A 23,798-nucleotide genomic window follows, 5' to 3' on the forward strand; every position below is an offset into this window, starting at 1 on the left:
GTAGACTGTGCTTTGAATATCAATAAGGTAGCAGTCGCTAAAGTCCCATGTCTAAGGTTTTTTTTTTTTTTAAACAGTTTTATTTATTTATTTATTTATTTGTGAGGAAGATCAGCCCTGAGCTAACATCCATGCTAATCCTCCTCTTTTTGCTGAGGAAGACCGGCTCTGAGCTAACATCTATTGCCAATCCTCCTCCTTTTTTTTTTCCCCAAGGCCCCAGTAGATAGTTGTATGTCATAGTTGCACAGCCTTATAGTTGCTGTATGTGGGACATGGCCTCAGCATGGCCGGAGAAGCGGTGCGTTGGTGCGCGCCCGGGATCCGAACCCGGGCCGCCAGCAGCGGAGTGCGCACACTTAACCACTAAGCCACGGGGCCGGCCCTATACAGTCAGATTTTTAATATGCAGCCACCACTTAATACCAGAAGGAAATGCAAAGACAGCCTTTTATAGGTATTGAAGGATAACCCCCAAGAAGAGGGCAAAATACACAAAAGAAGGTGATGTGGAAGAAAAAGAACTGTGTGAAAGTTCTTCCTGCGCTTTCAAGATTGGGGGAGAAATGGCCATGTTGCAGCAGAAAGGTTGTGATCAGCAACAGATGTGTGCAACTCAATCAGTCTTCCTTATAGAAGAAAAAGAACAAATTCACCATAGAAAAAAAAGAAAAGGGCCTGTGTGGTAGGAAATTTCCAAGCTGCTAGGGAGAAAGCCTGGCCTTCAGGAAGTTGGCGAACCAAGAAGGGAACCAAGGAAGGGAGGATTCATGATCCAGCCCCATCAGGATGTTGACAGTGAGAGATAAGATCTCCCTGCCATAAAGTCATAGTCACCCTAGAGGCACCCAATTTAAAGGAAAAACCCCCAAACCAGAATTAGTCAAAGTGGACCTGACTAGGAAAAAAAAATTATCAGGAACAGAGTCAGGCCAATCTGAGCCTATACTGTACTGATTCCTCCCTGGCCCCCAACCAAGCCAGTAAACTGCACCAAGGGAAGTTTGACAGCAGATGTTGAACATCCTAGTCCAACAGCCCAAAGAGAATTTCAGGATGTTAAGATCTTATCCCAGGAATTTAAATGTGACTAATTGCAAAGTGGCAAAATGTGGTAGCGAAGGTTATTGGACAGAGCAAGATTATATCCAAAGGAAGTCAGGGCAAGTCAGAGATGCATGCAAGGTACTCAACAGGGGAAGAATATTTGGAGAAGGCTACATGCAAAAAGAGCTCAAAATATCTCCCCAGGCCTTCCTCAGAGTTGAAACCATTCAGAAGACAATGAATCAGAAACATAGGCTGCATTAGAATACATGATAGCTGTGGCCTGACATGGTTCTGCCACTTTTGATGATGACAGGACCCCCATCCCCTCTACACCACCACCACCACTTGGCTTGAATTCTAAACAGACCACTAAATCAAGAGGCACTGGTAATACCCAAGGTTCATAGGAGAAGCCCTCAAAGGCAGTGTCCTGAATCAAAGAAGCTTTGTTTATCATTTATAGACGTGTGATTTCCTGTTGGTATGACCCAGACAGTATGTTAGTTAAATGTAGGGTTTATTTTTATTTAGGTATGGCGAGGCAGATGACTGGGAGACAACTGACATTGAAAAGATAGCTTATGGTGCTCACAGATCCCAAGAGGCGATGGCACACTACTCCACAGGGGCCACACAGTGAAGCACCAGGGTCAGTCAGGAGGCAGAGGGAATAAACTGAAAACGTGGGCAAAAGCTTTTACTGTGGTTTCTGTGGGAAGGAACAGGGAAGGCAGGGTAAACAGGTTTAGGATTAGCTGATCTGAATAATTTCAGCAGACTCTGGGGCATAGGGACTGCCCTAGTTGTCTGGTACCTGGCCCTAGGGTGATTAAAGCAGAAGGAAAGTAGCCCAGAGCTGAGAGCCCTGTAAAAGTCTAATGAAGGAGGCAGTTGCCTTACGGTTGATAGGGCGGTTGCATTATCAGACAGGGAATGAAGAACAGGCTCTGGGTTGCTTGGTTTGCATATGAAAGGCACAAATCTCTAGGAACTGGCTAGAATTGAATCTGTCTTGTGGGGAGGGGGGGGTTAAGTGGACTCTAGAAGAAGGGCCAAGATCTTTTATCTCAACTCCAAGATATTTAATTATACCCAACACCAGAGCAGTAAGGACAAAGACTCAAAACCAATGTCAAGTTAATAAAATTTTAGACTATTTCTTCCCTCCTCTGAAGTAGTACTCAAGTCCCTCAGAAAAGAGTAAAAGAAGGAAAAGCAAAGTATATGAGCAGCAACGAGGAACCTTCTGTCCCAGTGGTGTCCCCCTCTGTGCTGACACTCCATGAAGATAGTGAAATAAGGCAGTAATAAGGACTGCTGTTTATTGAACCGCCATGAGGTGTCGAGGCTTCGGCGAGTGGTGGGACCTAAGGCCCAGATTTCACTCTTCGTGGAAATCTATTAATACCTGTCCAATAGAGCTGTGACGAGACAGGGAATGAACAAGAAAGGCGCTTATGACAGGACCAGAATTGAGGACTTGGTCTGCGGCCCTGCTGCAGCTGCCACACGGCCCGGGACCAGCCTCACCCAGCCCCGAGAGGCTTCAGGCCTGGTCAGACAGACGGTGAGACCTCAAGCCCTCAGCCTCTGCCCCTGCCCCCGAGCCTGAGGGCTAAGTGTCCCAAACTCTCTCTGCAGGACCCATATCCAGAACGTGGAGGATGCACACAGCCCCGTCGGGACTTGCTGCCAGAAGAGCTGATCTCCCACGAAGCTCCCTGGTGCCCACGGTGAGGCCAGCAGGAAAGGTGTGTGGGAGCCCAGGGTAGAGGCTGGAGACAAGGCTACATGCCCCGCAGACTCCAGGACTCCGTCTCCTGGGGCCTGGTGACACCTCCAGCAGATAGAACTGGAGGGCAGGCTGGGCACCAGGCAGAACATCAGAGGCCGCTGTTTTCATCCTGCATTTGATACCTTCTGCACTTCTCAGACCTGGTGTTAGATAGGCTCTGCAGCTGTGTTTGTCTCCCTTGGAGGTGGAGGGAAATGAGGGTTTTTAAAAGAGCTGTATTGAGCTATAATTCGTATACCATACAATTCACCCTTTTAAAGCATACAGTTCAATGGATTTTAGTATGTTTATGGAGCTGCACAGCCATTGTCACTATCGAACTTTAGGACTTTTTCATTTCCCCACAAAGAAACCCCGTACTTATTTCTAGTCTGTCCTAATTTTCCTCCCTCCCCTCCACCCTCCACCCCAGGCCTTTGTTTTGTTGTTAGTGCCTTCGCGACTCCTAGTGACCCTGTGTACAGCACAGCGGAACCCTGCCTGTTCTTTTCGCACCAACCTCTCACCTTCCAGCACTCTATCAGACAGTGCTCTGCTGCTATTCACGGGGTTTCCATGGCCAATTTTTTCGGCACTGGGTGGCCAGGTCTTTCCTCCTAGTCTGTCTTAGTCTGCAAGCTCTGCTGAAACCTGTCCCCCTGGGTGACCCTGCTGGTATTTGAAATACTGGTGGCACCACTTTCAGCATCACAGCAACATGCAGCCACCACAGTATGACAACCGACAGATGGGTGGTGTGATTCCCTGACCGGGAACCTAGGCCTCAGCAGTGAGAGCTCAGAATCCTACCCACTAGACTACCAGGGTTGGCTGCTCCAGGTGTGGGCAACCACTAGTCTACTTTCTGTCTCTGTAGATATGCTTATTCTGGACATTTCATATGAATGGATCCTACAGTTTGTGATCTTTTATGCATCGTTTCTTTCACTTAGCGTGATGTTTTCAAGGTTCACGTAACTTGTGGCGTATGTCAATACAGTCATGTCCAGCATAACGATGTTTCAGTCAGATATGGATGGCATATACAAACGGTGGTCCCATAAGATTAGTACCAAATAGCCTAGGTGTGTAGTAGGCTGTACCATCTAGGTTCGTGTAAGTACACTTTATGATGTTCACACAACAACAAAATCGCCTAACGACGCTATCTCAGAGCGTATCCTGGTTGTTAAGTGACACACTTCATTCCCTTTATTGCCAAATAATATTACATTGTATGAGTATCCCACATTTTAAATAATCATTCATCAGTTTGATCGACATTTGGGTTATTGCTGCTTTTTGGCAATTATGAATGATATTGCCGTGAGCATTCATGTACAAGTCTTTGTGTGGATGTATGTTTTCATATCTCTTGGGTATACACCAAGGAAAAGCTGGGTCATATAGTAACTCTGTGTTTAAACATCTGAAGAACTGCCAAACTTTCCCAAAGTGGCTCCACCACTTTAAATCCCCACTAGCAGTGTATGAGGGTTCCAGTTTCTCCTGTATTTGTCAACACTTGTTGTTATTTGTCTTTTTGATTATAGCCATCCTGCTGTGTGTGAGGTGTTATCTCATTGTGGGAAAATGCATTTTAACAGTTGTTTCCTCATTATGAAAATATTATATAAACAATTTTGAATATTTTGAAAAATTGCTTTTAATATGTGTATTTCTTTCCAGACTTTGCTATGCATATTTACATTGTTTACATAATACATAGTTTTAAAAATAAAAGTGAAAAAACTCTTAACATTTAATCATAAACATGTTATGTTTATGTAAACTCTTCCTACACATCATTTAAAACAACTTTGATATTCTCTGAGGTGGATATACCATATTGACTTAACCATTCTATTTTTCTTTGACGCTTAGGTAGTTTTCAATATTTTGATATTATGAGACTTGTTTTACATTTTTATGCATAATTGTTTTTGCTTAAAAATTATTTTATTCCAAAAAACATCAAACTTTTCCTGAATTTCAGGAAAACCCAAGTTTCTACCAGTGGGCTGCTGCTCTTTTCTTTCTACTGAGTTACGCACTCAAGTGGTTAGTTATCAGTGCTAACTTCTCCTCTGAGCTGCAGACTCATCAGCTCAATTGCTTCCCAACCTTGGTTTCCCACAATCACACCAAACCTAAAATCTTCAAAACTTAGCCCATTATCTTCCTCTACCACCAACCTGTTCTTCCTCTTTATTTCCAGTATCAATAACTAGCACCCAGTCATCCAAGGAAGAAACATGGGAGCCATTTTCCCCCTTCCTCCTGCACATAACTAGTCAATCACAAGTTTCGCTGATTTTGTCTGCTTTTTCTCAAGTCTGTGTCTCCTCTCAGGTCTCACTACTACACTGGTTTGCAGGCTCTCAACATCTCTCACCTAAGCTGAACAGTAGCCTCTTACTTGATCTCTAATCCTTCAGTGCTGCCCCTCTTAAATTCCTTCCCCTCTCTACTGCTAGACAACCTGCCAACAACAAAATCATCACGAGATACCCCTGTTTAAAATCCTTCTGTGGCCCTCTATAGCCCTCTAAATAAAGTCTGCACTTCTTAATATGGTGTATAGGGCTCTCTATTTTGGCAGCTTCTGGTACTCTCTGCTCCGCATTTGCTACTGTAGTCATAGATAAACGTTTACAGTTTTCCCTGAAATCCTCATGCTGTTCAGTCCTTCCATGTGTTTGTTTATTATGTTTTTTCTGTCTGGAATTTCCTCACCACTTTTTTTTCTCCGGGCTAATTATTTATTGTCCTTCAAGCCCAAGCTCAGGCATCATCTTCAGAAAATCTACCTTGAAGTTCCAGAGTGGGCCAATGGGCCTTCTTTCTGCTCCACACAGGGTTGATCTCTATCTTTTCACTTTAAACATACTCTTAAACCTACTTCCTGAGTATAAAGTTTCTTACAATTTCAATATCTATAGTCTTTCCATGTCTTTTTCTTCTGTTTATAATTTCTGTTGCCTCCTGCTTGTGGTAGTTTGATTCCTCATGTTTGCTAGATTTCATTAACAGCTCATATTTGGCTGAACTTGAACGTTGAGAATCCTGAGGGACCCGAATTGAGATGACTGGCCTTAGTTTCTGCTGGGTGCTAGGGGTCACTGCCAATCAGGAACCGTTTCAATTTAACTTAACTTGATTGAGGTTTCTTGAACTGTGAGTGTGGCATAAACTGAAACCCCGGCATGAGAATAAAGCTGCTTACAAAACATTAGGGAAGACTATTAAAATTATTAATGTTTTTAAATCCAGTGGCAGCAGACGCAGAGTGATTTGCTTGTTGGTTCACTTTGCCAGCATATAGATTTTTCCCAGTTTATCTTTTCAACTAAAGATATATCCAGTTTGGGTGCCTGGATTTATGTGGAGGTCTCAGATTCAGCTGCACACTTCGTCAGGTTCAAATCCTATTGCTTGGTTAACCAGCAAAACTTTAGATTCCCAGGAATATGTCAGAGCTTTTCAAAACCCTCTCTTGACATCTTATTTCGCAGTTGTGTTTTTTAAGCATTTCGGTTACCTGTTGTTTGCCCCACCTCCTGTCTACCACTTTAGGCAGCCACATGTTAACCAACAAGGCTCTAGTTTTTTGGTTTTGACACACTTCCAGAGCATCTGTGGTTTCTGTGTTGGCTTAGTGCTTTAGTTTCAGCTCTAGAGTGTGAGAGTGTGTGTGTGCGCGCGTGTGTGTGCACATGTGAACATTTAGTAGTCCTCTTACCTTCTTGTGAGTTTAGCAATGTATTTAACAGTATGTCTGAAAGTAATATCAGTGAAAATGGCAAAGCAGAGACCTCCAAAAATTCTTCCCTTTATAAAAGCAACAAGAACACTGGCAAAAATGATGAGAATCAACTTTTTCAAACCTCTGGTAATTAACCAAAGGTTTGCAGCAATTTAGGGAGTATTTATTTAAGAACATAGGCTGAATTTGAGTGAGAACAGGGAGCTCTGTGGTATTCTAACTTGCCCTATTCCTGTCACACCCTCCCCAGCTCCATAGTGGCCTTGAAAACCAACATCCAGCAATCATGGTGAAAACCAGCCTCCTGGATGCCACTGAAGGGGACAAAAGGGGATTGGACTCCTTCAAAGCCCCATTCCCAGAGAACTGTCATTATTTGACCTATCTAGTGGGTTCCTGGAAAACCCCACGCAAAAGACTGTCTTTATTTGACCTGACTTGTAAGTCCTCCAGCCTTTTCCCTGGGACATTTGTTGAAAACAATCAATCAGAGGCAATTGTCAAACATCATGGCTGCCTGAGGTGTAGATAACAGTTGGGGCAAACAACAGGCTAATCAAAATGCTTAAAAGAACAAGCTGTGGAATGAGATGTCCATAGGGAGCTCTGAAAAGCTGCAACATATTCCTGGGAATCTAGAAGGACACCTGCACATCTTGGGATGTGCACATGTCCAGGACTTTGCATACTTAGGAAAGACGTGAAAAGGCCCGAAGCTCTCACCTCTGGCTAACCTTGAGGCTATGCTTAAGGAGAAAATGAAGTTCACAGTGGAGCTGTAAACTCTTTGGCTAAATGTTGAAGGCACGCTCTAACATGCACACAAAGCCCCTTCTTAACGACTGAGAGACTTACTGGCTCCAGGCATCTGAGGGAATCTCTGTCCAATGACTAGCTGACCATTGTGCTAACCAAGCTGACTTTAGTGGCCACACTGCACAAAGAACAGAGTTTACAAAATTAGTTTAGAAAAGTCACTAAACAAACAAAAAAACAGCATCAATAAACCCTGGGGAACGGGAAAAATCTGATTTCCAGTTGTTATATTCTTTAGAAAGTCCAGTTTTCAACAGAAAATTAAGAGACATAGAAAGAAACAAGGGCTGTGACCTTCAGAAGAATTTCTTGGCCTTTTTTTCATCCTCTTATATGAGACAGGAAGGCTAGAGGGGGCTTGCGTTGTCTTATTGCCCTTGCCCAAGGTCAGGTAAGGCTTTGGTAAAGTAGTTTCTCTTTGGGGCAGGTCTTTCTCGCAGAAAACAGAATGCTCAGGGCATATTTCAAAATGATCTGGCCTTAAGGTCATCAGTGACCATGATTTATTCATTTTTGTATCTTGCAAATTGCTTTAGAGAAGTACTAAATAAATATGACTGGAATGTTTTTTTTCCATGTCTTCAACGGTGACCATTACTCAACATCAGAACATGTACCAACACAGACTGTCAAACTGATCTGTCTTTATTTATTCCTCTTTTTGTGGTAATTTTTATATCATAATTTCCAAACAGAAATTTCTAATGCTTCATCTACGTTTTTAAAACTTTCTTTCCATGTTTGTTTTCATTTGTTTCCACTTTCCAGATTTACTGTACCAGGAATATGGGTGTATTTTTGATTTACAACTAATAATTCATTGCTTCCTCTTAATCCTGTGAAATCATAGCTTGAGTAAACGAAATGTTTTTTTCCTGAGTCTTGTATTAACCTTGACTATTTTAGTCAAATTTAATACTAGCTAGAAAACACTCAGCCCTCTGGTCCTTCTCTTCAATCCACAGGGAAAGGCAAAAGCTTAACGTAACCTTCTTCAGAATCAGAATATGTAAGATGCATCCCCTCCATCAGATGCAAAAAAAAAAAGTAACAGGCAAGAGAGTCTACTCTGAGATTATTATCCGGGGATCTTTGATCTTGGTACCTCTCCCTCCCCCCACTTCTTTAAGGAGAACAGTGTCTGTGTATCTGTTATTGTTTTTGTTTAATTATTTTATTGAGGTCATATTGGCCTATAAGATTGTGTAAATTTCAGTTGTACATGATTATATATCAGTTTCTGTATAGACTGCATGATGTTCAACACCAATACTCTAGCTTTTATCCCTTACCATATACGTGTGCCCCTTTATCCCTTTCACCCTCCCCCCACTCCCTTCCCCTCTGGTAACCACTAATCTGTTGTCCTTATCCACATGTTTATCTATCTTCCACATGTGAGTGAAATCATACTCTGTGTGTGTCTGTTTTTAAGCCCCTGCAGTCTTGAACCAAGTTCATTCTATTCCTCCCTCCACTATGATCTCATCAGAACCTCAGGAATCTATTGCTTGGAGTTGCCATGACGACAGGGTTCTTATTTCAGTACTGGTTGTACCCAGCACGAGGTAAAGACCTAAGGATGGGGGGGTCTCTGGACAAGGGCATCTCATCCCACCCTCTGCCCTCTATGTTGCCCTCTCATCCTCAGAGGGTTAGAGTGTAACCTCTTAGAGGGATGGCTGGCGCACTGAGGGGAGGAAGAGGGGTGGAGAGAAGGGGTAGGATGGGGGTCTTTGGGACAGATAGACAGAAAAGTTTGCCTTGTGCTCAGCTGTGGGGAGCATTCACTCCCATTCCTCTCCCCTCCCAGAGCCCCCTCATCCTCAGGGAATGGGGGACAACTAGGTGGATGGAGGGCCAAGTAGCAGTAACCTTGTTGCAGGCTGGGAATTGGGCCAAGATTTGACTTAACAGGCTTGGTTTTGGGAAATTAAAAATCAAAAAGAATGGGGGGCCAGCCTGGTTGCATAGTGGTTGGGTTCCCAGTCTCTGCTTCCCTGGCCCAGGGTTCGTGGGTTCAGTTCCCAGCTGGGAACTTACACACCGCTCATCAAGCCATGCTGCGGTGGTATCCCACTTACAAAATAGAGGAAGATTGGCACAGATGTTAGCTCAGGGCCAATCTTCCTCAGGTTAAAAAATAAAAAAATTAAAAATAAATAAATAAGAATGAAAAAAGGAAAAGGCATTATCCTGAAAGGCAGCAGGAGAGAAAACTACTACCAGGGTCTCAAGCTAAGTTCTCTCCCACTTAGGAAAAGTTGTACCCGAGTCAAATATCTGAGTCCTGCACCCCACCGCCCCGTAGCCCGTCCACCGCTGCACCCGTCCGCCACTGCGCCCCGCTCTGCCCTTCCACCCTACCGCCCCCCACTCCCCCCCACTCCCCCCCACTCCCCCTCCGCCCCTCCGCCCGTCGCCCCCCACCCCCACCCCCCCACTCCCCCCACCCCACCCCAGCCCCTTCCGAGCCGCAGCGCCTCAACGAAGGCAGCATTTTCTGCAGGTAAGCGGATCTGGGGCTTGCAAGGAGGAGGGGACCCCCAAGTCATCAGGCTCTGCCTTGGTTCTCCGGGCCCCTCTCTGGAACAGAAGGCGGAGGCCTCGGAGCTTTGGGATTCCTGCTTCCACTGAGCGTGAGCTGGTATCCCTTGAAAGTCAAGAATTTACAGGTGGTTTTTGGCCCCAAGCCCAAAACTCAAAATGAACATTTATGCCCAAAGTGATCTGTTTCTTAAAAGTATTTTCTGTTGGTTTTCACTTTTCTCTCCTTGCGCAGAGTTTAGATGCTTGTGGCACGTTTTCTGGCAGGCTCAGTGCAGACATGATGTCACTACTGATTAACTTGACAATGTACTTGGCAATGTCGCCCTATTCTCCAGTAACTTCCAGTTTTCTTGCATGACGTAAATCTGCTCTGTGAAATGTTGAGAAGCACATCTCTTTGCTTTCCTATTCCTTTCATTTATTCTACAGAATTATTTCAGGGTCAAAATATGAATCACTGTGATGATGTAAAATTGGTTTGAAATGGGTTTTGTTTCGCTTTCTGGGTCCTGTGTAGCAAGTGGACAATCTTTAAAGTGTCCTATACTTGAGCTAAACTCGAATTTTACTGAACATTCAAAAAATATTTTCCTCTATTTCTTGAAGTAAAATAAAATACTGAGAGCAAGTACAGAATGCATATTTCACAGGATTGATAAAATTGCACAGCATTATAGATTTCGTAAGGTTTTGGATTTACGACTTTAGGAATGCTGATCCATACCTAATAAGTTCTAGGTGTGACTTGCTTTCTAAGTTGGGGATGTCATATGTGTTTTAAATACATTGAATATAAAATTCATGAGTGCTTTTCCTTTTCTTAGGTTGATTGTAGATTAAATTCAACAACAAGACAATGGTAATGCTATGCAGAGGTTAAAGATGAATGTTTTAGGTCTCTGGTTCAGCTGTTGCAGGAGTAATAGGTAAGTGGTAAGACTCAAATTTACTGAATTTTAAACATAATTATCAGCCTTGGCTAATGGAATAGGGAATACATGTGTACCTTCTTTCATAATAAATGTGAACTGTATGCAAGTGAAATTTGTCAAACTCACAATTTAAAGACCTTGTTTTATGCCTGTAATTTCCTTAAAAATTCCGCATCTTAGGCATTGTGCCAGTAATAGCATGCGTGTGCTAGTCATGGTCATTTTAAGCTTCTCCTCTGAGGGTTGGCTGGTTGCTCTGTCCAGGAGTGGTGAGCTAGTGTTGGACTCAGGAAGCCATTTTGCAGAGAAGGCTACTACAAGGGCTTCCGTTGTCCCGTCTTGATCAACACCTGAAACATGGTGAATTTCCACAGTGAAAGTCACAAATGAATTTTTATTAGTGAGATTAGTGGCTTACAAATCAGCGTGATGGACGTTGGAATTGTAGGAATATTCAAGATCTGTGGAATTGGCTAAAATATTTTAGAGACAGCCCACTCTTGCATCAACAGGATATAGGAATCTATTGAGTGAGGCTTGTAGTGTATATACCCTTAGGGATGACACCTTTATCCTTATTCTGTCTCCAGCCATTGGTTTAGGAAGGTTTCAGCCTCTGGAATATGGGGAATCTATTGGGAATGAGCCTTTTCTTAGAAAGTGGGGAAACCCACTTTCCTTAGAAGGCAGTTTAGCTACCTGCTTATTCATGTCCCATGGAGGAGTCACATCTATGTCCCCAAACAGTTTATCAAGGTATTCTTTCAGGCTTCATATACTACTCTCTCTGAAAGAAGTTCAGGTAACATCTAGGGACGTCTCATGCCCCATTTGCAGATTGGTGCCCCAAGCAACATTCTTAGCACTTGGCCTGTCATCTGGATCTCAGGGGTAATTTGTGTATCTGCCAGTTCTCCTTCTCAGAAGCCATCTGGAAAATCCAGTAATCATTCTATGGGCTACCTATGTCAAAAACTCAAATTCTTACCTTTTTGGTTATCCAAGTATTTTTCCCTGCTGTGATTTATTAGTGTATTCTGCACAGTCAATCCTGGTGTTCCTCCTCTTGAAAAGCAACTGATACATATAGAGGTCTTTCTTTTTGAGGTAGTCTTTTCTCTTAAAGCCTGAAGGGACTTCTGTGAGCCATGCTTCATGGGCATCAGGACACCCATCTAGAACGGGGAATGCTCCTTTCCTGGACCCTCAGCCCAGGCCAAGGGGTTTGATGACCCAAATTCTAGCTCTTCTTTCCACACAGCCTGCAAGAATGACATAATATCTATCTGTGCTTAGAGTTCTGAGCTGTTGATCAGAGTCCAAAATTGGTTTGTAGGGTAGAATAAAGAAAAACCATTTAATACAGTGTTTCTAAAATGTGCTCCTTACATATTTCCACTGTGAGAAAGAGGTTTGTGTAGTCAACTAAGTTCAGGAATCTTTGCATACTCTGGTCTCTCTCAGATAATCACAATGCTTATTAGCATACAAGTCCTGCAGCAAAAAAAAAATGTGTGCAATCAATAATTTCTCAAATTTATTGGACATTTGGAGAGTTAGGAAAGTGTTGTGGCTAAGAGCATGGATTCATTAACAGATGGGTTCAGATCTCAGCTCTACAATTTCAGGCTGGTGACGATGGACAAGTTACTCACTGTCTCTGTAGCCCATTTCTCTCATCTACAAAATGGGGATAATAATACTATATACCCCATGGGATTATTGTGAAAATTAAATGAATTATTATATGTAATGAGTGCTATTATTATTGTTAAATCCTATTAATATTTCCTCAAACTGGTGTTCCATTATATACACCTTGGGAGATGCTGGCTTACTAATATATTTCATATGACCCAAGGATGCCACAAGAACAAATGCTGGCATGTTCATTGAGACAGGTCTTGTAGAAAGCATTTCCTGTGACATTTATCTTTAGATCATTTGCAGATTTGATGCTTATTAAGCATATGTGATGTCCAAAAGCCCATTGAAGAAAACCTTTCAGTGCAAAAAAACATTTAAAAGCCAGATATATTGAAATGATGGAAAAATGGAATCGCCAAACATTTCAGTCGTCACCAGGAAGACCTAATACGATGTTAAAACCTACTTTTAGATACTTTTGAAATGGGAGAGAGATGATTCAGTTAATAAAAAGTAAGTTATGAGGTTAAAACGTCTACTTGTTCTAAAATTTCAGCATTCATTTTCTTAGTGTATGACTATTCTTATGACTCTTTCTAAAGACATTTAAATGCAAACTCTGAAAATCTTGTAAAATCTTCCATATGAGATGATAGCAAATAATTTCATGCCTTTTTAAAGGAAAGATGAGAGGTTTGAATACCACTTTCAGATCAAGTGCCTCCTCTATTAAATGTAACACAGCTGTTTCATGATTCATTTCTCTATTGTGGTTGAGTAACGGTAGAGAGGATTAGACACAGGTTGGTTCATTGATGAAACAGATTGGCTTGCCAGTTATATTTGAGAGACACTACATATTGGGCATCTGCTACACAGCTTTACATGTTCACGTTTTGCAGGCACACTAACTCATATTTACCGACATGTTAGAATCCCAGTTTATTAATTTTAATCTGATGTGTAGTTGGAAGGGGCAGAATGCTCATGATAGTTGGTTGGCAGCCTCTTCTCAGAATAAATATCTTCTTAGAAAACCCAGTCAGGGTTTGTTGATGAGGATAGTCAGGACAAAGGCAGTTGAGTGATCTCAAGGACATTCTGTGCCCTTCCCTCCTGTTGGGCTTCACCTCGCAAGTGGTCCAGGAAACCTCTGTCAGCCTGGTTGGAGCTCATGGTATGGTGGCCGACGTGAAAGCTTTGGGAGTTCTTCCTCTGCCTCCACGTAGGCTCTGCTCCCTTTCATGGCATTAGAACCTGCCTGTTAGTTTTTTACCTTGAAGTCAAGATGGCAGCATAGGCAGAATCTGAACTCACCTCCTCCCACGGACACAGCCAATTTACAACTACTCGTGGAAAATTACCCCGGAGAGAGAACTGAAAACTGGATAAGAGGAACACCTGCAACAAAAAACAATCCTAACTGAGGTGGAAGAGGCAGAAACTCCCTTCTGGAGAGGAAAAACGCCAACTTCACAAGCCGCCAGCTTCGTGGCCGCCCAGGAACAGCCCAGAGGTCCGCAGCCCTCCCTGGAGGAGCGGGGCCCTGAGCCAGGGAGGCCCCGCTGTGGGCATTTTGTGGACCCAGCACAATCGAGACAAGTGGCAGAATATCTGACTTTGCCTGCTACTAAAACATTGGGGAGTACCCCCAGAAAAGCTGGTTCACAAAGACACTAAAACCGGCTCTTAAAGGGCCACGCGCAAACTCACCCGTTTCAGAAAGCAACCTAAAATCACCAGAAAGAAAGGTGCACAGTGCTTTGGTGAAAAGAGACTCACCTGATAGGCTCTGAGTGCCTTGCAGTGAGAGGTGAGACCTGTCCAGGGACTGGGACATTGGCGGCAGCCATTGTTGGGGCCTGGTGTGGGTGTGCTGACATAGACGCCATTGGAGTTCTCGCTGGGGCCTGCTAGCCCAGAGTCTGCCCCACCCACTAGAGCACCAATTTAATCCAGCTCAGCCAGGGTGGGCAGCCCACCCTAGAGACTGGCCCCACCCAACAACAAGCCCTCAGGCAACTTGTGGGCCTGCATAGATTGGTGACTGGATTCTCTGCAGCCTGGCAGCTGAGCCCACTTCTGTGGGGCAGGGCGTGCACAAGGAGCGGGTGGAGAGTGTGGGGCGGTGGTGGAGTGTGTGGGGCTCCCGCCATGGAGAGACTGGGTCCACTTCAGGAGGTCAGGGTGCGCACACAGGGCAGGACTGTGTTGACTTGTGGGTGGACCTGTGGGCAGCAGGGCTCATCAGCTGCAGAAGACTTGTGCTTCTCAAAGACCCACATAGTGGGTTTGCCTCACCTTCCAAAGCCTGAAACAATTGGGTGCTCCTGTGCCTGAGGCCAGCCCCATCCAGCTGCAATCCTCAGAGAGCTGAAAAGAGACCTAAAGCCTGGAGGCTTACAGCAATTGTAAGCCCTGGAGCCTAACAACCTGCCATGCTGGGGGCCTACTCACTTAAAAGAAATACTGCAACACATATGTGGTATTAGAACTTGCAGCCAACTGTGCTGGGGCTCTCCACACCCGATAAAGAGACTGAAGGGCACACAACAACTACAAGCAGCTGAGCATTATAACAGCTGGCCAGGAGCATAACTCAGCCTCCCTGGGCACCTACAGGGAGAGCAAACACGCCACAACAGAAGGACACACGTAGCACACATAGGGGGCACCCCTGGAACATTGAGAACTGAGGGAAGTACACTGCTGGGCCTCCTAAGGCATCACTTATATAATGTCACCTACCCAAGAGCAGGAGATGTAGCTGACCTACCTAATACATAGACACAAGCACAGGGAAAGAGGCAAAATGAGGAGGCAAAGGAATACATTCCAAGTAAGGGAACAGGACAAAACCCCAGAAAAGGAACTAAGTGAAACAGAAATGGGCAACCTACCCGACAGAGAGTTCAAACTAAGAGTGTTAAGGATGCTCACTGATCTGGGGAGAAGAACGGATGAACTCAGTGAGAATGTCAACAAAGAAATGGAAGACATAAAAAAGAACCAATCGGAAATGAAGAATACAATACTGGAAATGAAAAATTCACTAGAGGGACTCAAAAGGACAGTAGAGGATACAGAAGAATGGATCTGCGAGCTGGATGAAAGACTAGAAGAAATTACCCAAGCTGAACAGGTAAAAGAGAAAAGAATTAAAAAGAGTGAGGACAGTCTAAGGGACCTCTGGGACAACATCAAGCGCACTAACATCCATGTTATAGGTGTCCCAGAAGGAGAAGAGCGAGACAAAGAGGCAGAGAATCTATTTCAAGAAATAATGGATGAAAACTTCCCTAACCTAAGGAAGGAAACAGACATCCAGGTACAGGAAGCACAGAGACCCCCAAATAAGATAAATCCAAAGAGGCCCACACCAAGACACATCATAATCAAAATGTCCGGAATTAAAGATAAAGAGAGAATCCTAAAAGCCACAAGAGAAAGACAAGTTACATACAAAGGAAACCCCATAAGGCTATCAGCTGACTTCTCAGCAGAAAGCTTACAGGCTAGAAGAGAGTGGCACAATACATTTAAAGTGCTAAAAGGAAAAAACTTACAGCCAAGAATACTCTACCCGGCAAGGTTATCATTCAAAATGGAAGGAGAGATCAAAAGTTTCCCAGACAAGTAAAAATTAAAGGAGTTTGTCAGCAAGAAACCAGTGCTACAAGAAATGTTAAAGGGAATGATTTAAGGGGAAAAGAGAAGACCACAAATAGGAAAAATTATCTATTTCCATGATAAGAGGGTAATGGATACAAATGCACAAAAAAGAGGTGAGATATGATATCAAAAACATAAAAGGAGGGAGGAGGGGAGTTAAAGAGTAGAGCTTTCAGACAGAGGTCAAACTAAAAAGACCATCAATTCTGTATAGAAGGAGAAAGGAACAGAGAAGGACTACTAAAACACTGAGGAAAAAAAAGTTGAAAAATGGCAGTAAGTACATACTTATCAATAGCTACTTTAAATATCAATGGACTAAATGCTCCAATTAAAAGGCATAGGGTGGCTGATTGGATAAAACAACAAGACCCATATATATGCTGCATATAAGAGACACACTTCAAACCTAAAGACACTCACAGACTGAAAGTGAAGGGATGGAAAATGATACTCCACGCAAATGGCAATGAAAAGAAAGCTGGGGTAGCAATACTCATATCAGACAAAATAGATTGTAAAACAAAAACTGTAAAAAAAGACAAAGAAGGTCGGTACATAATAATCAAGGGAACAATCCAACAAGAGGATATAACACTTGTAAATATCTATGCACCCAATGTAGGAGAACCTAAATATATAAAGCAATTATTAACAGACATAAAAAGAGAAATAGACAGTAACACAATAATAGTAGGGGACATTAACACTGCACTTATACCAATGGATAGATCATCCAAACAGAAGATCAATAAGGAAACATTGGCCTTAAATGACACACTAGAACAGATGGACCTAGTAGATATATATGTATATATATGTATATATCTACTATATACAGAGCATTCCATCCAAAAACCAAAGAATACGCGTTCTTTTCAAATGCACATGGAACATTCTCCAGGATTGATCACATATTAGGCCACAAAACAAGTCTACATAAATTTAAGAAGACTGAAATAATATCAAGCATCTTTTCTGACCACGAAGGTATGAAACTAGAAATCAACTATAGGAAGAAAATCAGAAAAGCCACAGATACATGGAGATTAAACAAAATGCTACTGAACAATGATTGGGTCAACGAAGAAATCAAAGGAGAAATCAAAAAATACCTGGAAACAAATGAAAATGAAAATACGACATGCCAGAATTTATGGGATACAGCAAAAGCGGTTCTAAGAAAGAAGTTTATAGCAATACAGGCCTATCTCAACAAACAAGAAAAATCTCAAATAAACAATCTAACAATGCACCTAAAGGAACTGCAAAAAGAAGAACAAACAAAGCCCAAAATCAGTAGAAGAAGGGAAATAATAAAAATCAGAGCAGAAATAAATGAAATAGAGACTAAAAAAAAAATAGAAAAAAATTAATAAAATCAAGAGCTGGTTCCTTGAAAAGATAAACAAAATTGACAAACTTGTAGCTAGACTCACCAAGAAAAAAAGAGAAAAGGCTCAAATAAGTAAAATCAGAAATGAAAGAGGAGAAATGACAACAGACACCTCAGAAATACAAAAGATTATAAGAGAATACTATGAAAAGATATATGCCAACCAATTCGACAAACTGGAAGAAATGGATAAATTCCTAGAAGCATACAACCTTCCAAAACTGGATCAAGAAGAAATAGAGAATTTGCATAGACCAATCACCAGTAAGGAAATTGAAACAGTAATCAAAAACCTCCCCAAAAATAAAAGTCCAGGACCAGATGGCTTCCCTGGTGAATTCTACCAAACATTCAAAGAAAACTTAATATCTATCCTTCTCAAATTCTTTCAAAAAATTGAGGAGTGGGAGAAGCTCCCTAACTCATTCTACGAAGCCAACATTACCCTGATACCAAAACCAGACACAGACAACACAAAAAAAAGAAAATTACAGGCCAATATCACTGATGAACATCAATGCAAAAATCCTCAACAAAGTACTAGCAAATCGCATACAACAATACATTAAAAAGATTATACACCATGATCAAGTGGGATTTATTCCAGGTATGCAGGGATGGTTCAACATTCGCAAATCAATCAACATAATACACCACATTAATAAAATGAAGAATAAAAATCACATGATCCTCTCGATAGATGCAGAGAAAGCATTTGACAAGATACAGCATCCATTTATGATAAAAACTCTGAATAAAATGGGTATAGAAGGCCATATATGACAAACCCACAGCTGATATCATCCTCAATGGTGAAAAACTGAAAGCTATCCCTCTAAGAACAGAAACCAGACAAGGATGCCCACTGTCACCACTCCTATTTAACATAGTACTGGAAGTCCTAGCCAGAGCAATCAGGCAAGAAAAAGAAATAAAAGGGATCCAAATTGGAAAGGAAGAAGTGAAACTGTCACTATTTGCAGATGACATGATTTTATATATAGAAACCCCTAAAGAATCCACCAAAAAACTTAGAAGTAATAAACGAATATGGTAAAGTTGCAGGATACAAAATCAACATACAAAAATCAGTTGCATTTCTGTACACTAACAACAAAGTAGCAGAAAGAGAAATTAAGAATACCATGCCATTTACAATTGCAACAAAAAGAATAAAATATCTAGGAATAAACTTAACCAAAGAGTTGAAAGATCTGTACACCAAAAACTATAAAACATTGCTGAAAGAAATCGAAGAAGACACAAAGAAATGGAAAGATATTCCATGCTCTTGGATTGGAAGAATTAACATAGTTAAGATGTCCATACTTCCTAAAGCCATCTATAGATTCAATGCAATCCCTATCAAAGTTCCAACAACATTTTTCACAGAAATAGAACAAAGAATCCTAAAATTTATATGGAACAACAAAAGACCCCGAATAGCTAAAGGAATCCTGAGAAAAAAGAACAAAGCTGGAGGTATCACACTCCCTGATTTCAAAATATACTACAAAGCTATAGTAACCAAAACAGCATGGTACTCACACAAAAACAGACACACAGATCAATGGAATAAAATCAAAGCCCAGAAATAAACCCACACATCTATGGACAACTAATCTTCGACAAAGGAGCCAAGAACATACAATGGAGAAAAGAAAGTCTTTTCAACAAATGGTGTTGGGAAAACTGGACAGCCACTTGCAAAAAAATGAAAGTAGACCCTTACCTTACACCATACACAAAAATTACCTCAAAATGGATTAAAGACTTGAATGTAAGACCTGAAACTATGAAACTTCTAGAAGAAAACATAGGCAGTATGCTCTTCGACATCATTCTTAGCAACATATTTTCAAGCACCATGTCTGACCAGGCAAGAGAAACAATAGAAAAAATAAACAAATGGGACTACATCAAACTAAAAAGCTTCTGCACAGCAAAGGAAACCATCAACAAAACGAAAAGACAACCTAACAATTGGGAGAAGATATTTGCAAACCATACATCTGATAAGGGCTTAATCTCCAAAATATACAAAGAACTCATGCATCTCAACAACAAAAAAACTAACAACCCAATTAAAAAGTGGGCAAAAGACCTGAACAGACATTTCTCCAAAGAAGATATACAGATGGCCAACAGACACATGAAAAGATGTTCAACATCATTAACTATCAGGGAAATGCAAATCAAAACTACAATGAGATATCACCTCACGCCCGTGAGAATGGCTATAATTAACAAGACAGGAAACAACAAGTGTTGGAGAGGATGTGGAGAGAAGGGAACTCTCATACACTGCTGGTGGGAGTGCAAACTGGTGCAGCCACTATGGAAAACAGTATGGAGATTCCTCAAAAAATCAAGGATAGAACGACCATATGATCCAGCTATTCCACTGATGGGTATTTACCCAAAGAACTTGAAAACACCATAAAGACACATGCACCCCTGTGTTCATTGCAGCATTATTCAGAAGAGCCAAGACTTGGAAGCAACCTCAGTGCCCATCAAGGGATGAATGGATAAAGAAGATGTGGTATATATACACAATGGAATACTACTCAGCCATAAGAAACGATGAAATCCAGCCATTTGTGACAACATGGATGGACATTGAGGGTATTATGCAAAATGAAAAAAGTCAGAGGGAGAAGGTTAAATACCGTATGATCTCCTTCGTTAAGTAGTAGATAATAACAACAACAAACAAACACATAGAGACAGAGATTGGATTGGTGGTTACCAGAGGGGGAGGGGGGAGGGAGGAGGGCGAAAGGGGTAATTCGGGACATGTGTGTGGTGATGGGTTGTAATTAGTATTTGGGTGGTGAACATGATGTAATCTATGCAGAAATAGAAGTATAATGATGTACACCTGAAATTTATACAATGTTATAAACCAATGTTACTGCAATAAACAAAAAATTAGAAAAATAAAAATAAATAAATTTCCTTCAAACCCCCCAAAAAAAAAAAAAAAGAAACTGTTTGTTACCATTAGTTAGATCACAGATGATTTGGCATTATTTTTAGTCTCCCTACTGAGACCAGGAGACCGACTGGTTCCTTGGGAAGATTTGAATGGTACTTCGGTTCCATCCATAGTACATTTACAGATCATCTGTAGTCAGTTACTCATGCAGCCGACTATTCCCATTCGGTTTTTGTGGATTCTCGGTTCAAGGTATGACATCTTCTGACGTGCAGACTGAGAGTGACAGCACAGTATGAAGTTTTCTTTACTATTGATGGTGATCATGCTTTTTTGTGAAGGATTAGCACATTTTTATGTTGCTTATCAAGCAAGAGGTTTTCAAGCAGAGCGTGAGTCGATCTTTTACGACTAGTTGATTCTCAGGTAACTATTTAGAACTTATATGTTAGAGCAAGAAGACAAAGTTCTATACTTCTGCTAGGTTTCATTATACTTAGCTGGAGCCTTTGACTCCCACGGTATCAACAGAAGAAATTAAAACAAATCTGAGAACAAAATTGTGCAGTGCTGGATGGTTTTCTGACTTAGGGTTTTCTGTAGAATAACAAGATTTACTTAATTGAACTCATTTCTGGGTCATTTTTTAGTCTTATTTCCAATCTGAGAATCCTACAGATATAGTTTCCTCTGCTTAAATAATTCTAAAATATTAGTAATCTAAGTTTTAAATAAATTAATATTTTAAGTATAACTTGGGCAACACATATTTTAAGGGAACTCTGTAGTGAATCTATCCGAAAATTAATTTTAAATTCCTTTATCAAGAATATATTGAGCACCTACTGTGCACCTGGCATTAATATAGGTGCTGATGATATAGATTAAAGACAAGGTCTTCGTTCTCTTGAAGTCTACATTGGGGCAGAAGAGGTGTAAAAGACTGAAGACAAATTAGTAAGTGAAAACGAAGCAGTAGTGAGAAGTGATGGTGAAAAATAAACATGTGACAGGGAGTGAGTGGGGCCTCCTTCTGGTTGAGGGTCAGGAAAATCTCTTTGAGATAACATTTTAAATGATGCCTGATTGACAAAAGGCAAATAACTGTTAACTTTTAGTTTTATATATTGAGAGCGTTATCATTGTTAGGAGTAAGGCATGTTTATACTGTAGCGACTTCCACCTTTTACTATTGAGATTTAGGGAAATTCCTATTTTCCTGTCAATAGGAGATCAGCCTCTTCTAAGGGTTTAGTGGTATTGGATTTCTCTTACTTTTCCATGTGCCATGTACACATTTATAACTGCTAAAAGTTCTAAAGATTTGAGACAGTACATTAGAGTATGTGAAATTTTGTTATTTTAGTTAGACAGACAGCTGAGGAGCTGTGTTGTGTTTAGCTATGGCCAACCTAAAGACCGAACATTAAATCTCCAATTTATACCTGCCCAACGATTGCTTGTACTTTGAGCCAAGAAAATGGCTGATCGTAGATTTAGATTGCAATTTTTTTTTGCTTCGTTAGCACTTTGCAACAGTACCTAAAAATTTGACTTAAGGTGACATGAAGGCATTCCTATAAAGTCAAAGACAAGCACAGTGGTTAAGAGGGCAGGCTTGTTCAAATCCCAGTTCAGAAACGTAAATACTGACTTTGGGCAAGGTACTTAACCTGTCTATGCTTCAATGTCCTCGTTCTTAATGTGGGGATAATAATACTAACTACCTCAAGGGTTGTAATAGGGACCAATTAAAGTAATATTTGTGATGCAGCAGGACAATGCTTGGAACTTAGTAAATACCGTTTAAGTGTTTGTTAAATGAAATACCGCTTCTGTGATGCAACTTCTTTAATTCTGGTAAATTTATCCTTATCATTTTTTAAAACATTTTCTCCTCTCCATTTTCTTTTTTCATTTATTCTTAGATGTCTATAAGCCATATGTCAGATGTCTATGTTTATCCTCCACATCACTTGGCTTTTCTTTTGTATGTTCTCTCACTTTATTCTTTTCTACCATTTTCTGGGAGACTTCTCAATTGATCGTCCAACTCTAACTAATTTGCTTTTCACATGTATCCACACTGCTATTTATCCCATGAGTTAATTCTTTATTTCAACAATTATACTTTTACACTTAAGATTTCCTCTAGGGGGTGGGCCCCGTGGCTTAGCAGTTAAGTGCACGTGCTCTGCTACTGGCGGCCCAGGTTCGGATCCTGGGCGCGCATCGATGCACCGCTTCTCTGGCCATGCTGAGGCCGCGTCCCACATACAGCAACTAGAAGGATGTGCAACTATGACATACAACTATCTACTGGGGCTTTGGGGGCAGGGAAGGAGGAAGATTGGCAAAAAAAAAAAAAAAAAGATTTCCTCTACGGTTTTTTCCTTATTTCTCATTCTCATGGCATGTTTCTAACTTCTTCCCTGTATCTTTAAATGTATTTCATGCCTTTTTTTTTTTTTTTTTAGTGAGGAAGATTAACCCTGAGCTAACATCTGTTGCCAATCTTCCTCTTTTTGCTAAGGAAGATTGCCCCTGAGGAAGATTGAGCTAACATCTGTTGCCAATCTTCCTCTTTTTGCTGAGGAAGATTAACATCTGTGCCCATCTTCCTCTACTTTATATGGGACGCCACCACAGCACAGCTTGATAAGCGGTGCATTAGTCTGTGCCCGGGATCTGAAACCACAAACCCCCAGGCTGCCGAAGCAGAGCACACGAACTTAACCGCTATACTACTGGGACGGCCCCTCATGCCTGTTTTAAAATCCTGGTCTGTATGTTCCAATAGTTCTGCTTCAGATGGTATACGGTGTTAAGTTTGTTGTACAGTCATATGACATATAACGATGTTTCAGTCAATGACAGACCGCACCTGTGGTGGTAGTCCCATAAGATTAGTACCACATAGCCTAGATGTGTAGTAGGCTATACCATCTAGGCTTGTGTAAGTACACTCTATGATGGTCACACAGTGACGAAATCACTTAATGACACATTTTTCTCAGAATGTGTCCCGGTCAGTAGGTGATGCGTGACTATATTTCTTTTTCAGTAGCCGTATTCCTTAGGTATCCAATTATTTTGACTTGTAAACTTACATTCGTTGTGGCTATTTGCTCCTCTGTCTGGCATCTTCTGTTAGGGCAGGGCTGAGGGTTTGCTCGGGAGAATCTCAGTCTGTGGCTGTTATCTCAACATAATTACTATAGCACATTCTTTACACTTTCGAAAGTGTCCTGCCT

General features: G+C 41.4%; 1 protein-coding gene; it reads left to right on the forward strand.

Moving 5' to 3' along the window:
* LOC131410145 (phosphatidylinositol 3,4,5-trisphosphate 3-phosphatase TPTE2-like) overlaps positions 1-23,798 on the forward strand; it is a 239,512-nt gene that overhangs the window by 104,602 nt on the left and 111,112 nt on the right.

The sequence above is a fragment of the Diceros bicornis genome, chromosome 9 (genome assembly GCF_020826845.1).
Source record: "Diceros bicornis minor isolate mBicDic1 chromosome 9, mDicBic1.mat.cur, whole genome shotgun sequence".
Classification (NCBI taxonomy): Eukaryota; Metazoa; Chordata; class Mammalia; order Perissodactyla; family Rhinocerotidae; genus Diceros; species Diceros bicornis.